This window comes from Myodes glareolus, chromosome 14 (assembly GCF_982192425.1).
Source record: "Myodes glareolus chromosome 14, mMyoGla1.1, whole genome shotgun sequence".
NCBI classification, from domain to species: Eukaryota; Metazoa; Chordata; class Mammalia; order Rodentia; family Cricetidae; genus Myodes; species Myodes glareolus.
The window spans coordinates 18,203,199-18,220,009 of NC_142039.1; the positions used below are offsets into that span (position 1 = coordinate 18,203,199).

Sequence of the window (16,811 nt, forward strand, 5' to 3'; positions counted from 1 at the left end):
ACCTTATATTTAGAGTTGTGTTTTGAGTAGAAATAAACCTTTATCAGATGGCATATGTCTTACAAATGTCTTCTTCTAGTGTTTGGTTTGTCTTTTTATTGTACTTCTAATAGGATAAGAATAGGAGTTTTAATATTTTAGACAGATTTATTTATATCTTATGTCTATGAGGGCATTGCTTGGTGTGCCTGGTGCCCTTGGAGGCCAGAAAAGGGCATTGCATCCTCTGGAACTGGAGTTGCAGATGGTGTCAGGCACCATGTGGGTGCTGGGAAACCCAGCAAATCTGGGTCCTCAACACGAGCAGCAAGTGCTCATAACCACAGAGCCATTTTTCTTGTTGAAGTTTTTGCCATTTTTTCTATTGTAGTTTGTGCTTATTTTAGTTAAAAGAAAAATTACATATCTCAATGCTTTGAAGATACAAATTTGATAATTTTTGCTCATGTGTGTGTGTGTGTGTGATTTATTACAGCTTAATTCTTGTGTACTGTGAAAAGTAACGGCCAAGTTATTTTTCCCTAATAGAGATAAACTGTTTATTTCAGAACAATGTGTTTAAATGAATGTCATTTCCCTGTGAGTTTCTGTTGACACCCCTTGAATCTATGAAATCTTACCACTTATAGCCATTTTTTTTTCTTCCAGTAAGAATTTGAACCTGGTAATAGAGCTTAATTATACATGTATAAATCCATTTTGTTTTCTCGCTTTAAGTATGAATGTTAGGAGGTTATGGGGACAGTGAAAAGAACTGCTTTCCAAGGACAGTTCCAGCTACTAAGTTATTTGTTAGTAAGAGGTAAAAATGATGGCAATGGCAACTTCTTATATTTACAAGAAAAGTTTATGTGCCAGTAGTGGTATGTGACTGTCTTTAGAAAAGAGCATTAGAGTTATAGTAGAGTAAATTAGGGTTGGGTTATACTCATAGCCCGGAAGAATCAGAAGACAATCTTTAGCTACTACTTATTTCTGTGAGAAGGAAAAGATAAAGGAATATACACAAAATAGAATGGCTTTGGGAGCTCTTTGAGTTTGCCTTTTAAAGGGTGTTAGTGAAAAATGAAAGAGAAAGCTTATAACTGGTAAGAAGTGAAAGAATAAGAAGAGCCATAGCTCAGGACTGGAGTTTAATTCCCAGAACCTACTTACAAAGCTATATGTGATGACACTCATGATCCCAGTACTAGGGAGGTGGAGAGAAGCTGATCCCTGTGGCTTGCTAGCTTTGTGAGTTCAGGGCCTAACAAGAAACCTTGTTGTAAAAAAAACAAACCAAACCAAAAAACCAAGCAAGCTACCAACCAACCAACCAAACAAAAAATCAAGGCTGCTAGGCTGCAAAGTAACTCAGTGTGGGTAAGATGTTGCCAAGCAGGACAACTCAGGTTGGATTCCCCAAAACTTGCATGGTAGGAGAGAACCAATTGTCCTCTTTTCTCTGTACACAGGCTGTGGTACATGTGCAGCCTTCCCACAGACTCATATACCCACAAGTAAGTGATAAATATCTCTGAAAAATTTAAAAATATTTTAGAAAGTTTTAGAAAGTTTTATTATTCCTTTATTGAAAGAAAATATTTGTTAGGATTTTTTTCAGGCATAATAAACATGAGCTAACTAAAACAACCATTTTTCTGTTTTTTCATATATATATATATATATATATGTATATATTCTCATATATTTGTGTATTTGTTGTTTGAAAGAATAGGCAGCCTAAGGAACTGTTAATGATATTTGGGGTGTTAGGGTATTAAATAAATAAATAAATATATGTATATATAAATAAATAAGTATGTAAAAATATGTACCTGCTATATTCTAGGAGAACAAATGATGGTGGAGAAAATGTCATGTAAGTAAGAATCTTATAATTAGCCGGGTGGTGGTGACACACACCTTTAATCCCAGCACTTGGGAGGCAGAGGCAGGAGAATCTCTGTGAGTTCGAATCCAGCCTGTCTACAAGAGCTTGTTCCAGGACAGGCTCCAAAAGCTACAGAGAAACACTGTCTCGAAAAATCAAAAAAGAATCTTATAGTTAATTATTAGACCATATTTAATTTATTGTATTCAGTCAGAGTCAAGGTATTAGCTAGAGTGTCTTAGGGTTTTAGATTATTGAACCATTTTTTGGTGACTAGGATGAAAATTTAGGTATAATTGGATTTATAAAGGGAGTGGAGTAAATATAGTTGGTAATGATAAAGTATGAATATGAAATTTAGATTTACAGGCTAGAATTATGGGCCATGATGAAAAAAACATTAAAAATACCATATCAAGTTCTGTACTGAGATGGAGAAAATTGCTAAGAGGACTAAGAGATTTTAATTAAGTCAATGCTAATATATATATAATCACCTTGCCAGCCCAGCACTGGAGGGCAAGGCATGCTTGTAGTCTCCGTGTTAAGCGCACTTGATTCTCTTCTTGGGTATCACACTGAATTTGGAGATCAAGTTTTAAAGAGGATCTTACTAAATATCATGTGTTGAGCAGTGTGAGAATATCTCAGTGGTTTGTATTTATAGGACTGTCATGTGAAAAAAACTTCATTTTGTTTTGAGAAAAAAAGAAAGACATTTCTAATAATAGCAAGAACATTTCAAGCTGGGGTGGGCTGACCTGTGAGCTTGTGAGATTTTCATCTCTGGAAGCATTGGAGGAGAAGCTGAGTGACCTAGGGAGAGATCTTTCAGAATATTAGTCATGTGAGGTTGATCTTAAAATCCAGTCCTTTAAACTTAAATAAATAAATAAATAAAAAATTAAAATGTTTTTTTTCCTTACGTAACTCCATAGTCAGTTTTATCATTCAGTCATGACTTTGTTAATAAGTACCTTATATTTACATAGCACTTAAAAACTTTCAGATGCTTCCATGAGTCTGACTCAATATGAGCTTCACAAGAATTTTATGAGCTGGGCAAGATTATTATTTTATAATTAATAGGCAGCTGTAGCTTATTGAGTGTGGATTCTGGATTCCAACTGTGTTTAGATCCTGCTCTGCCACCTGCTGTGGGAGACATGGACACTTGAGAGTGTGTCCTTTTCCTCTTGTGCAACTTAATAATTGTGACTACAGTAGAGCAAGCATTGTTTGAGCTAACACATGATAGAATGCGTTAACATCTGTTTAGAGTATTAGAACTGCTTTAAGTAGCACCTGATACAGTTGACAGTAAATGTTTCTTTGTCTGACATCTTTTATCTCACAGTTGAAGAGACTCAAGCTCAGGCAAGCTGTGACTTGCCCAGGCTAACATCAGTGAGCAGCCGAGAAATCATTTAGAGTGTTGTTGAAATGGATAAAAGCAAATTACAAATGGGGTAGCATTTTTGGTAGATGGATTAGTTGTTTGGGACAGAATTGGTTTTGTAAATCAAACAGACTGTTGTAAAACTCTTGACTTTAGACTTTAGGAGAGCTGAAGTTTGCGAGTGTTTACTGATATCCATGTATTCCATACATAATTTCACAGGAAAGCCCTTTCTACAGCATGGTTGTAATAGAAGATAACCACATTTCCCAAAAGATTATGGTGCTTGATAGTGTCAAAAGGCAGTAACTTCAGTTTCTGTTGGCATTCCTATGTACTTGCAGTATGAGAACAGCCTGAGCTTCTGGTTTCTGGAGCAAATGGGCCAGACTTCAGGCGTGGCCTGTAAGAAAAGTCACATGACTCTCTTTATGATATTGAAGTAACAGAGTGTTCACATTGAAATTTGAGATAAAATTTTTCCAACTTTAGATAAACTCCTCTTCAGATTAAGTTACCAACTGCCAAATAGTTCTCTCAAGTAAGAAACAGTTGGTGTTGTGTAGTAACCTGGTTGTCTCCCATAGATTGTATTGTGTGTTTTGAGATAGTCCCCATTGCCTTTCATTGCTGATAAAGTTTTGTGTTAAGTTTCTTACTTGAAGGGCACATTCATTGGTTGTAAGCATCTTGAGGACACACATTTTGCCTTCCACATGGGGGTTTGTGACACTATGAATCATTTTATAAACTGAAGAACCCCACTAGGCTGACTATTAAAATAGTCATGTAGAGCTACAGAGATGGCTCAAGTGATAAAGCGCTTGCTGTGCATCTATGATGACTTGAGTTCGGATCCCCAGGGAACAGACATCAAGACACTAATTTGACAGCCAGTCTAGTCAAATTGGTGAGCTCTAGGTTCAACTAGAGACCTTGTCTTAAAAAAATAAAGTGACAAGTGACAAAGGAAGAAAACAGGTATTGATTGCTGGCTTTCACAAACATGCACGCACACATGCTTATGTGCACACATGCTTATGCACTCACACACTTAATACACAGACATATACAAAAAGTTAAAGTAATGTGCTATTAACAAGGGTGGTAATATTTGTATGTTAGCAAGTTTATTAAAGCTTTTTGTATGTATTAATCCCTTGCTAACCATGAAAGTTTTGTTCTTGAAAAGCAGTGGGGGTTTTTTTTTTGACAAAACTATGGTTAGTTGGCAAGATCAGAACCCTGTGCAAAGCAGTTTAAAGGAAAATCTTCCTAAAACACATCTATTTCAAAACAACTCAGGTGCATTGCAGGTAGGTAAATTGACTAGAGCATTACAGTGTTATCTGTTTCTTGGCTTATACTTAAGCTTAAAATATTGGAACCAGACTTTGATAGCATAGTGTTTGGTCCTGTCAACATTTGTGTGACCTTTAGATCCTTTTGTTTCGTTCTTCACTGAGGTGATCGAGTTTGTTTCTCTGGGCCTTCTCTTGTGTTCACATATTGAGAAGATGTGACAAAGATGATCTCTTTCCCCTCTGTTCACCACATGCACAATCCTTCTCAACGACCTGGTGGAATTCTTCTGATCACAGGAGAAAAGCAGTATCTTTGGCCTTGGTCATTGTGTCTATCTCTTCTTTTGTATCGTTGCTTCTTTTAGAGCAGCAAAGAAAGTGAGCACATGGAAGGAGGCTTGTGTGTCAGAAATTCGAGCCACCCTGTGCCCCAGTCTCCCCAACACAGTCTGGTTCCTTGTGTGGACAGGCTGTGTTAAATTTCCAGCCTTTTTCCCAAGAAGTTTTCTTCTAATGTATATTATCTTTCCAATAAAACATGTTTTGTGTCTCGACTAGGTGGTAAATACACGTGATAAGCAATGAGAAGTGCACTGAAGTGCCCCTCCCTCCGTTCAGTACCCAGTATCAGTTCTGTGGATAACCACTGGGTTACTGTGTGTCTTTGTGCAGATTTCTAACCCCTGGCATTTCTGACCATTTTTCAGAACCTGGGTTGTTCCCTTCAACTACATACTTAAAATATGCCTTGGAGATGAATCCAAATAAGTAATCCAAATAAGTAAATAAGTAACAAATGTAATTTTGTTTTATTTTTCTTTTAAAGACAAAGGCTCATCTGTAGTCCAAGCTGGCTTTGAATTCATAGTAATCTGCCTGCCTCTACTTTCTGAGTGCTGGCATTAAAGGCATGCACCTAGCTGGTACATGTAATTTTGCTTCAAGATTTAAAAATATTTTATTCGGGCCTAGAGAGATGGCTTAGCAATTAAGAGCATCGACTGCTCTTCCAGAGGTCCTGAGTTTAATTCCCAGCAACCACATGGTGGCTCACAACCATCTGTAATGATATCTGGTGCCCTCTTCTGGTCTATAGGCATACATGCAGGCAGAACATTGTATACATAATAAATAAATAAATTTTAAAAAAATTTTTTTATTCTATCCATCTGTCCATTGTCCATCCATATATTATGTGTATATACACATATACATACATACACACATACACACATACATACATACATAGTATGCATGTATGCATGTATGTGTCCTGGAAAACTTGTTTAATTCTACCATATAGTCCCAGGGATCAAACTTAGATCAACAGGCTTGATAATAGGCAATGTTAGTCATTGAGCTATTTTACCAGCCCCTGCTTCATGGTTTTTAATGGCTGGATTGATAGTTATTTACATTATTTCTATGCTTTCTTGATGCATCGTCAAGTTGGTTATATTTATTAAAAATAATTTAGATGACTTATAAATGGCAGTTACTTTGGACAGTTTCCTCAATGAGTTAGAGGCACATTCCCTGAATCCCCACCTTCTTTTTATTTATGGCACTTTGACTAAACCTAGGGCTTCTTGAAGGACAGAGAAGTGTTGTACCATGGAGGTACATACATCCTCAGCTTTTAACTTTTGATTTTGCAATAGGACCTCATTAAGTTGTTCAGACAAGTCTTGAACTTGTGATCTTCCTGCCTTAGTCCCCAAATAGCTTTAAAATTGTTTGTGTTTCTATGTATGCAAGGATGAGTGACAGATTATGTAGACACACTATGAAATCTGACTTTTTCATGAGTTTTGGGGATCCAAACTCAGATCTTCAGGCTTGTGTAGCAAATGATTTTCCACGAGTTACCTCCCCAGCTTGAGGATCTTTTTTGTTTATTTATTTATCTTTTGAGATAGGGTATAATAAGTCTGTTGCTCAGACTGGCTTCCAACTCTCAGCACCTTTCCTGCCTTGGCATTCCAAGTGTTTGGGTTATAGGTCTTGGTGCCAGTCAGGCTATTACTGTGATAAAATCCACGACCAAAAGCAACTCGAGGGTTCATATCAGCTCACAGTCTGTAGTCCATTATCTGGAAGGTCAGGGCAGGAGCTATAAGCAGTAACTGATGCAGAGGCCTTGAAGGAATGCTGTTTATTGCCTTGCTTCTCATTCTTGCTCAGCCTACATTCTTATAACACTAAGGACTATCAGCCCAAAGTTGGCATAGCCCATAGTAACCTGGATCTTCTCATCATTCATCAATCCAGAAAATGTCCCACAGTCTTGTCCACAGACCAGTCTGGTAGAGGAATTTCTCAATTTATGTTACCTATTCCCAGTTGATTCTAGCTGTAACAGACATAAAACTAGCCAGCACAGATTGATACACCTTGTCTGTGTGTGTACTTGTTTGTACACGTGGATGTGCAGGTTTATGTACAGATGCATGTGTGTAGAAGCCAAAAGTCAATTTCAGATACCTTACTTTATTGCTGTCCACCTTATTGTTTTGAGATAGAGCCTTTTGTGAGCCTAGAGCCCATTGGGATAGAGCAGTAGCTAGCGAGCCCCAGGACCTTCTTATATTTTCCTTCCTAGCACTGTGGTGACACATATTCTCCTAAATCTTCTCAGTGATTTCTTTCTTTTTCTTATTTTTTCCATGTTTCTTTTCCTGTCTTTCATTTTGGTTCTGTTTGACCCAGGGCCTGGCATATGCTAGGCAAGGACTCTACCTTTATGTCCCACCCCTCGTCTTTTCTTGTATATATTTATGTTCTGTTCCAAGGGATGATTATCCAGTTGTGATGAAAGAGGGTGAAGGAGAATGGTCAGATTATGATAACTAACTTGTCTTTCCGGGCTAGCTTTAAGGTGACCATAAGTGAAACAACTTGGTCTAGTGGCAAAGGACTCAGCAATGTGACTCTCTTGTTCAAGTGATGAGTTCCTGCCATTATTGTAACACTTTTGTCACATGTTACTTTGTAGGCTAACTTTGCTGTTACCGTCATTAAGGGACAGAATTTGCAGTCTCAGTTCCCTCAGGAGATGGTGATCTTTTGGAGGAACTGTTTCTAGTTCATATTTGTATTGTGGTAGTTAGATGAAGAGCAATAAATGGTGCTCATAATTTTTGAACCAATAAATAATATATTGGAAACTTTAATCCCTCTCATTTCCCAAGACAGGCTCATATTTTACTTTTCATTGGCTTTTCACTCATTTCGTGACTGGCTACTAGTTATTGTCAGTTGAAGTTCTAGGTATCCATAGGGATAAGGCAGAATTATTTTGATTATTGTAACTGATTTTTTTTGTTTTTAAATTGTTTTCTAGCTATCTGACTAAAGTCTTACAAGAAAATTGAGAAAGTTTAGCTTTCTATTTAGCACAGTTGTTAAAAAGCTTAAAATACGTTTGTACAATTTTAAAAAACCATAAATTGCAATGTCAATGTGATTTTTTGTTAATATTTCATTTTTAGTGTGTGATATACACATGTGGTGTATGCTTGTGTATATGTATGTATGCCGGTGTATGGGGGGGCTAGATGTAGATGTTAAAATTAAGTATCTGCCTCTATCACTTTCCACGGTTGTTTTTGTTTTTGTTTTGTTTTGTTTAAGACGAGACAAATCTTTGTCACTAATGCTGGTTTGGTTAGAATGACTGACCAACAAGCTCCTGGCCCCGAACACTGGTTCAGATGTAATCTGTCATGCCCAACATTTACATGGATAGCAAGCCAAGCACTTTCCTCCTGACCCATCTCTCCAGCCCTGTATTTCTAAATTCTGTGTAATTCTAGAAACATGCTTTGTAATGTCTGTTAGAAATTCAGGAAAGTAAAGTTCCATAGAAATTAGAAGTGCACACATTTGCTTTCCTCAGAAGTATTGTTAGTTCACATTAGCATTTTGTTTATTTTGTTACAGTCTGTACTATTCATGTTGTCATTTTGTTTCATCTTTTACAGTGTGTGGATGATTTATTGTCAGGTGCTGGAGAATTAGGTTTTATATAAAAAATTTCAAACAGAATTCTGGGGAGATACATGATTTGTGACCTCTGTAGACACATCTGGAGAGGTTATACTGTGTTGCCATATAAATCCCTCAAGTCAAACTTTCCTCAGTGGGACTGCTCAGTGGCCAGAGCACTTGCTTTTTCTGTGGGCTTGGTCTGATTCCCCGCACCCACACAGTGACTTACAGCTGTATCTAATTTGAGTTCCCAGGGATTTGATGATCTCTTCTGACCTCTGTGGGTACAAAGCATGCATGTGGTGTATGGACATATGTGTAGAAAACATTCATACACATAAAATAAATGTATCTAGAAATTTTTTAAATTACTTCCAGGATACTACATATTTTCCCTGAGACTATCACATATTTTTGTTTAAGTTTTGTTGCTGATCCCCACCTCCCTGCTCACCCTGCACCCCCATGACTTTCTGTGCTGTGATAGAGTAGAGAAAAACAAAGCTACATTGACAGGAACTAGCTGGGTAGTGAGGCTGACATACTAGGTCAGTGATTTTTCTATTCAGTGTTTCAGGAAACATTGCCACATACTGCCTTTAGGAGTTGCTGCACAGTTGGCATTGATAAAATGTAAAATCTTCAAATACCAAGAGAATGCCAAAGACTTCCTGTCTGAAGAGTTAGCCGAAGAAAAGGAATGGACAGAATTGAGAAAAAACAAGCAAGGGGAGGAAGGAACGGAGGGCAAGCTGTTCAACTGAGCTTTAAGGCAAGAAAACATGTCACACAGAGCTAAGATGTCAAGTAACAGACCCCTCTCATGCCTTCTCACCTCCCAGCCCAAGCTAGATCTTCCTCGGGTTCCTGGAGCAGCATGGCCCGTTCTCTCCAAGCATCTTCCTAAGGTGTCTAGAGCTTTGTCCTTCCCTGCTGGTGTGAATCTCCTTTGGCTGTCTGGGCTGACTTCCTCCCACTGCATTGTCCAAATGCACAGGTGGCATAAACACAACTACATAAATTGTAGCTATTTTAATAATTATTTTTCAGAATTTGTCTCAGGATAAAGCACTGGCTACTTTACTTCCCACCCTGCTGGTAACCAACCCAACAAAAATGCCAAGAATAGGGCCTGTGAGGAGGCTCAGTTGGGTTTGCTACCAGGCCTGATAGTCCATGTTCAATCCCAGGATCTTCATGGTAGGAGGTGAGAACCGGCTTCCACAAATTATCCTCTGATATCCATACTGGCACTCTGATAAGCAGGTACACACACTGGATTTGTTATTTATTGAAGATACAGTAGTATTATGTATACTGTATATCATAATACAGTTGTACAGGTTTCTCACCAGACAGTTGGAAAATACTTATCTTTTAGAGGTCATGTAAGTTAAGAGTTTGTCCATGTCATCTCTGGTTTTATGTATGTGTTTGCATTCAGGGTACCCAAGTAGAGTGAGTGTACATGTACATACCTGTGTGTGTGGAAGCTATAGGTGTTCTTTTTTTTTTTATGAATGAGGCAATTTATTAACCCAGTATCCTTTGTTCTAATGCTTCTTGCTGTCAGCTGCCACCTGTCCAGCAATCCTGTTCAAATCTCTCTGTCCCTGACGTGTTAGCTTGCGGCCCCCATCTTGGTCCTTTTCCACCATTTTCAGCCCCTCCAGGGCTTGGAGGATGTGGCGGGCCACACTCTTGGAGCCTCTGCTGAAGTGGCTGGACCTGACACTGTTTCTCTGCTGTCTTCCATAGATCTTGGTCATGGAGCCAACCCCTGCACCACCACACAGGTACAGGTGCCGTGCTGTAGAAGCAACTCGTGGGTAGAACCAGTTCTCATCATAGGGGGCAAGCTCTTTATGTTTGGCCAGCTTGACTGTGTCCACCCATTCAGGGACTTTCAGCTGTCTGGATATTTTGAGGGAGGCTGCCAGAGCTCTGGAGAACTCCTGCTGGTTAAAGTCTTTACAGTAATTCCAGGCATCGTGCGGCCTCCACGCTGCTAGCCAGGGAAAAAAGGCGCTATAGGTGTTCTTGAGTGTGTTTTTCAGGAGCCATCCATCATGGTTTTTAGATAGTCTCTCTGGGACCTGGAACTTAGTGATTCTGCTAATCTGGCTTGCCAGGAAGCCCCAGGATCTGCTGTCACTATTGCTGCAGTGCTGGGTGGGTTACAAGCACACACCTGCACACCCAGCATTCTTATGTGGGTGCTAAGGATCAAACTCAGGTTTTCATACCTGTTACCAACTGAACCTTCTCCCCAGGCCCTTGCTCTACTTTTAAATTTTTCACATTGATATTCAAAGTGATATCTAAGTGAGTTTGTGTGAGTTTTAGTAAGTGAATGCTGTCTGAAGTAGCTGTGCCTTCCTTGAAGCAGGAAGACAATAAATTCATGTTCTGTCCCTTAAGCTTTGTAGATGGTACTGAGTTTGCTTTATGAAACTGTCTTTGTTGGGAAATACTAAAGTCTTTACAATATTTATATACTTCATAAGTTGCCAGTGATGGGTATGTTAAAAATACTGCCTTTAAAAGTTTCATCTTCAGAATTAATAAATCCTTGCTTCAAAGAATGTTTGTGCTATACAAACTTATAAAAGAGACATTGAAAGGAGTTTGAATAAAATAAGTGTAGGACTGAATTCTATTAACTGGAGTATAAATGAGAGACAGAATATAGGGTGCAAAGGCCCTTTGTGGGGAACTTCTTTTTCCTGCCCAGCAACTTGTAATTGGTAACTAGTAAAATACTTTTAAAAATAAAGCTTTATTGTACTTAGTGGTATATGAAATAATACCAGACTGCTTCACTTTAACTTTGGAAAAACTTGCGTACTTGTTTATAATAAGCAGATTCTACAAAACTCTTTGGCTCTTTATAATTCCAGTGAAGCAAAACTTCAGAAACTTATACCTCAGCGTGTAGTGGAATCAGCAGTGTTGAGGAACCATTACTCTTATTGGAGGAGGATAGTCGCTTATAGAAACTTAACAAGAGCATGTTTATTTGAGGTTGTGGAAGTCAGCCAGCCCACTTCCTGGTTACTGTGTTCTATTTTCTTAGCAACATTTAATTTATTAGTTGGGAAATAGACAAACATGTCCTTGCTTTTTAAGGACCTTGTTGTGGTGTTGTACCTTGGTGCTTTCTAGATGTGTGTTGAACTTGAGGCTCCCATGCGAAGAAGAAGCATATAGCCTAAGAAGAGTAGCTTTACCTTCAAGTTTCACTTTTCTCATTTGAAATGTACAAATTGACTATTCCTGTAATATGTAACTGGCTGCTTGGATATTGAGCAAGGTGGAACCGTGTTATCTGTTAGGTAACGAAGCTTAGCCAGTGTGTGAGGTGATCCTAGCAGCTGGGCTTTCAATGGGACCTTGCTTTTCTGTGCAGCTTTATTTTGTTTCCCCTCATCGTCTCATTGACTCAAGGGTATTTCCTTGCCTCTTGCCCTTATTTAATGCTAGGTTGAGCTTATGCTGACATTTTCTTGTCATTTTGTTGATAGACTACCTGACAGGTTTAGAAAACCTTGAAGCTTTATTGCTTTGGTCCAAATGTCACTCCAGAACTTAAAAGCTGTGTGATCTTTGCAGGTTAATTAACCTAATAATGTTCCTGTCTGTTTAATTACCGGTAATAATACCTACTTCATGGTTTTGAAGTGAGGAGGTTAAATGAGATAACAGAATTTAAACTATGCAGAGTAAGTGCTATCTCTTATCTGTGAGCCAGGCCTTTCATTGTTAACCTAGTTAACATCTGGTACCTAATGAGTAGCTAGCACTTTTGCATATCACTTTTGTACTTGTTATGTAAAGTACACCTAACTTAGTATATGAGCCACCAAACTCAGTGATAGTACTAGCATATTAGTAGTAATTAAATGTAAGGAATAGTATTACATATTAAACATACATATACATATTGAAATGCTTATATATATGTTGCCTAGAATTATTGAATTGTGTTTAAAACAGCTATGTGTTGTGAGAATTTTGAGATACCATGCTTGAGTTTAGGGTCTTTTAAAATTTATTTTTTATTCTATTTGTATGGATGTTTTAATTGCATATATGTAAGTGCAAACATGTGTGTGCTATGCTCTGGAAGACCAGAAGAGGGCATTGGACTTCCTGGAACTGGAATTAGAGACACTTTTGATCTGCTGTGTCAGGTTGCTGGAAATAGGACCCTGGTCCTTTGCCTGAGCAGATAACTCTTGACTGCTGAGCCATCCATCTCTCGAGCCCCTAAGGAACTTTTCTTTTTTTAAAGTAATTGGGTGACATTTTTTTTTTTTGTGTGACAAAAATACTTTGATTCGTTCTGTGCCATTCATTGGATCATTCTTTTCAGACTGCTGGCTTTGATGGCATTAAGGTCCAGTTTGAACCAGGGACCAATACTTAGACATGTCAAAGTATTGAACGCAGCTCTCACTTCATATCTCGTTGAAGTAGACAGTTTGTGTCCGTTTTGGCACAGTTAAGCTTTTGCATACCATTTTTAAAAAATAGAAAATAGATATTTAGTTGAAAATAAGTTTTTCAAACTGTCTGGAATTATGTACTATTAGAGTAAACTCTCTGTGAATCACCTTTCATTCCTTTTGTCTTGTATCTGTTGTCTGCAGTGGTGGTACACATCTTTAATTCCAGTACTGAGAGGCTGAGGCAGAAAGATCCTGACATCAAGGACAGCCTGAGCTGTAGTAATGACTTAGGTCAGCTGGGCTGTGTTGTGAGACTTGGCTCAAACAACATCAGCAGCACCCAGCAAACAAAATCTGCTCCAGTCGCATTATTTTTATTAATACTTACAGGGTCAAATTCAGGACAAGATTTTATTGCAGTGATTATAACTGTACATCCTTTCTTTCTGAATGTTGTGGGAAGAACTGTAGAAAGAGTAAATGAAATAGACTCAATATCATCTTCTCATAATTGTGAAGGTGGTTAATTCAGTATCAACCAAAAGCAGTGTTTTATTAGTGTTTACTTTATACATTAGGTGATTGTTTATTTGTCAAAGTTTTGCAACTTTTTGTTACTTTCTGTGTTTATTTTAAAACCTATAATTTAAAACATAATGGAAAGGCATAGTTGCTATCCCAAAGAATAATATATGTAAGTTGTCGTTGCATTCTTTAGACACTGTTAGCCTTCGTTTTGCGTAAATGGCCGACTACTTGGTGAGATTAGAAGGCTATTGAAATCCAGAATACAGCTGTAAGGATTGATCAGCGAAAAAGCTGGACCTGGTGGGACATTCCTCTAATCCTAGCATTCAGGAAACTGAGGCGAGAGGATTGAGAGTTCAGATTTGTTTCTAAGGAAAGTGTTGTAAGGATCAGTGACAATAGGAGGAGGTGTAACTAGAATACCATGAATTACTTGGGCAAATGTGCGAGGTGGTTACAAACATGGCATTGAAGCTGACAGCATGGATTTCAGTCCTGCTCTGTAGCTTAATTCCTGTATGACCTGAATTGTTTAACTTCTCCATTCCAGTCTTCCCATGGGAAAACTAGACTTAAGTCCTAACCTAACATAGCAACGGAAATGAGGTTATGCATGTTAAGGTCTAGCACAGTATCTGTCAGGTAGAAATAGCTCAGTAAACAGCTTTTGGAACATCCACAAATAAGGAGTTGCAAACTACTCTTGTGTCATCTATTAAGACAATCATCCTTCTGGAAAACAGTTAAGCTATAATTTTAAGTTTGTTGGCAACAGTAGGCAAGGCAAAGTGAGTGAAGTGACTCACTTCTTGTCTTGGTTCTAAGTATCATAAACATCTTCTGTTGGTGATGTGTCATTCCACCCTGCCGCCAAAGGTGGGAAATACATTCACAGTCAACAGTTAGTAATTATATTTCTCATCAGTAGTAATGGTGTTTAAGTATTATTACATCATGTTGTTTCCCTTTCCCTGTGAATCATTGTACAAAGTGTAGGAGTTCTCCTAGTCTGAATTTGAGGCTTCTGGGAGTCAGTTGTGATTCAGTTTTGTCTTAAGCCCCAGAATATCCTTCATTGACTGACTGGAAGACATGGCATTGGGTTTGCAAAAAGCTCTTTCAGGACTCTGTTTCACTTAGTTGAACGTATTCACTGGATGACAAACACAGCCAGGCATTCCCAAGCCTTCCTGTGGTGGGGGTGCAGGGGATGGCGGAAGGTACCTTCCTGAATAGGGAGGAGAGCAGAGTAGAGAGAGCAGGTACGTGGAGACAGAGGTCAGGAGACAAAGTAGGAGCAGGCCAACCTTGCTCTGATGCTTCTTTTGAGTCCTTGACTTTCAACATCCTTTTGTTTCTTGTTAGGTGGAGAGAGTATTGTGTGGGAGAAGGTTCTAGGTGTTGAGCTGCTGGAACGCTTCCCACTGGATCTGTAGGTTTATGGGAACCCTGGGGAGCATGGAACCTTTTGGTAGAGACAGGGACTGAGCAAGACAAAAGGGAGAAAGTAGGTGGAACATAAATGCAACAGACAAGGTATAGGTGCCCGCCTTTCCCAAGTGCCCTACTTTGTGAAGGGCTTGTAAATAATCAAAAGTGCCAATTTAAAGAAACGTGTGTGTTTGTGTCCAAACGTTGGAGTCCATAAAAATATGAATGCAAGCTGTAAACAGAAATTTTAAAATAAAGTAAATATGTAAGAGAAAGCAGAAATACACATTTGTAGTGAAAAACATGTACAAGACTGATAGATTCCAAAGAGACCAACATGGAGGATATATACTGTCTTTTGTTCATGGGGATGATAGTTAGTAGCAAGAGACATGTAAACTAATGTCAATAAAATTCTGTAGCTCTATGGAAATCGGGAGACCAGAAGCACTAGCCAGTTATCTTTAGGAAAACGGGCAGTGTAAAAGCAGAGTCGCCTACAGGTGAGGTTTTGATTTAGTTTGAGTGGAGGGAAAAAAGATTTTCTTATAATGAGTCTTAGTCAGTAATTATTTTTTAAGACTTTAAGAAATTATTTTGTTCCTTTCTAGATATTGAGAAGCAAGTTATAGAAGTATTTTCAGGAATTGTTAAAACTGTAACTTATTTATATAGAAACGTTGAATATCTACTGATGCTAGATGCTTTGCATTTAAAGTATTGGGCATTTATCCTTTCTCACTCATCTTAAGCATGTCTCAGCTGCTTATAAGCAACTCATCTGTTATAAACTTAATGTTTTTATTCCTATCACAACAGAGGGTGTGGGGACTGAGTCAGGCTGTCTAAGGTGGCAGCTGAGGACCAGTTGCAAGGAAATCCAGTACTAATGTGACAAATTAAAAGAAACTGAAGCAGCAGCCCTGCTGATCGCTGCCCTTAGAGCCCCAACTGTGCTGCATGGTTGTTGTTGGGAAAGAGGGAAAACTGGTCCCCAGCTCCACCATCTGCTTGACTTTAGCATTTGAACTTCTAGTAGAAATTGGTTTTTAGATATGTATTTTGTAATTTTAATGAAAAATATTTTAAACACTTTAAAGCACAACATAATAGGAATGTTGCTAATCATTCTGACAGTAATGTAAGGAATATTTTGAATGCAATGGTAAGGCATTCACTGGTAATTAAAAGATAATATTAAAGAATTTAGACATATTTTTGGTACTCTTATATGAGATATTGCATATTAATAGAGGGATGTGATTAATAGATTAATAGAGGGATGTGAAATGAGTGTGGAAACATGTAGCTATTTGGGGAGAATGTTCAGTTGTTTCTGAGGACACTAGTCCTTTCATATATCATCATTTCTTGGCTTTCTTACCCATCTCATGGTTACTTGTACTATTTTTATAATTGCAACTTTGATTAGAATCTTTTGTTGTTGTTCCAAAGTGAATATAAGAGAGATGGCTGAAAGCCAAGTGATTTTTCTAAGATTAACATATGAGTTGAGGAAGAAAGGAGAAGATAAGAGTTTTCTTGAAGTTGCACATTTTTGGAAGACATTTATGTAATGTGGAGTAAACAATTCAGATATATGGAGGTGGAACTGCATTGCTGTGGGTGACCTGGCAGTGAAGGGGAGTAAAGGGCAGGAGGACACACTGGGCCAGTGCTTCATAGAGGATTTCCTGCTGATGCCCTTGCTGGAGAGTTTCAGAGTAAGCCATCTCGGAAGAGCCGCTGTGGGTGCTTACACTTGCTTCATTTTGCACTGAACCATCAGTCAAAGCTGGTGACCTCTCAGGGTCTTTTGATTTGTTTTCAGTTGT

At 38.3% G+C, this 16,811-nt stretch overlaps 1 protein-coding gene and 1 pseudogene across 3 annotated transcripts in view; one reads left to right on the plus strand and one right to left on the minus strand.

Moving 5' to 3' along the window:
* Window positions 1-16,811, plus strand: part of Usp6nl (USP6 N-terminal like) — a 132,424-nt gene that overhangs the window by 45,714 nt on the left and 69,899 nt on the right. The gene's annotated exons all lie outside the window — the stretch shown is intronic.
* LOC125417682 (small ribosomal subunit protein eS19 pseudogene) lies at window positions 10,120-10,556 on the minus strand (annotated as a pseudogene).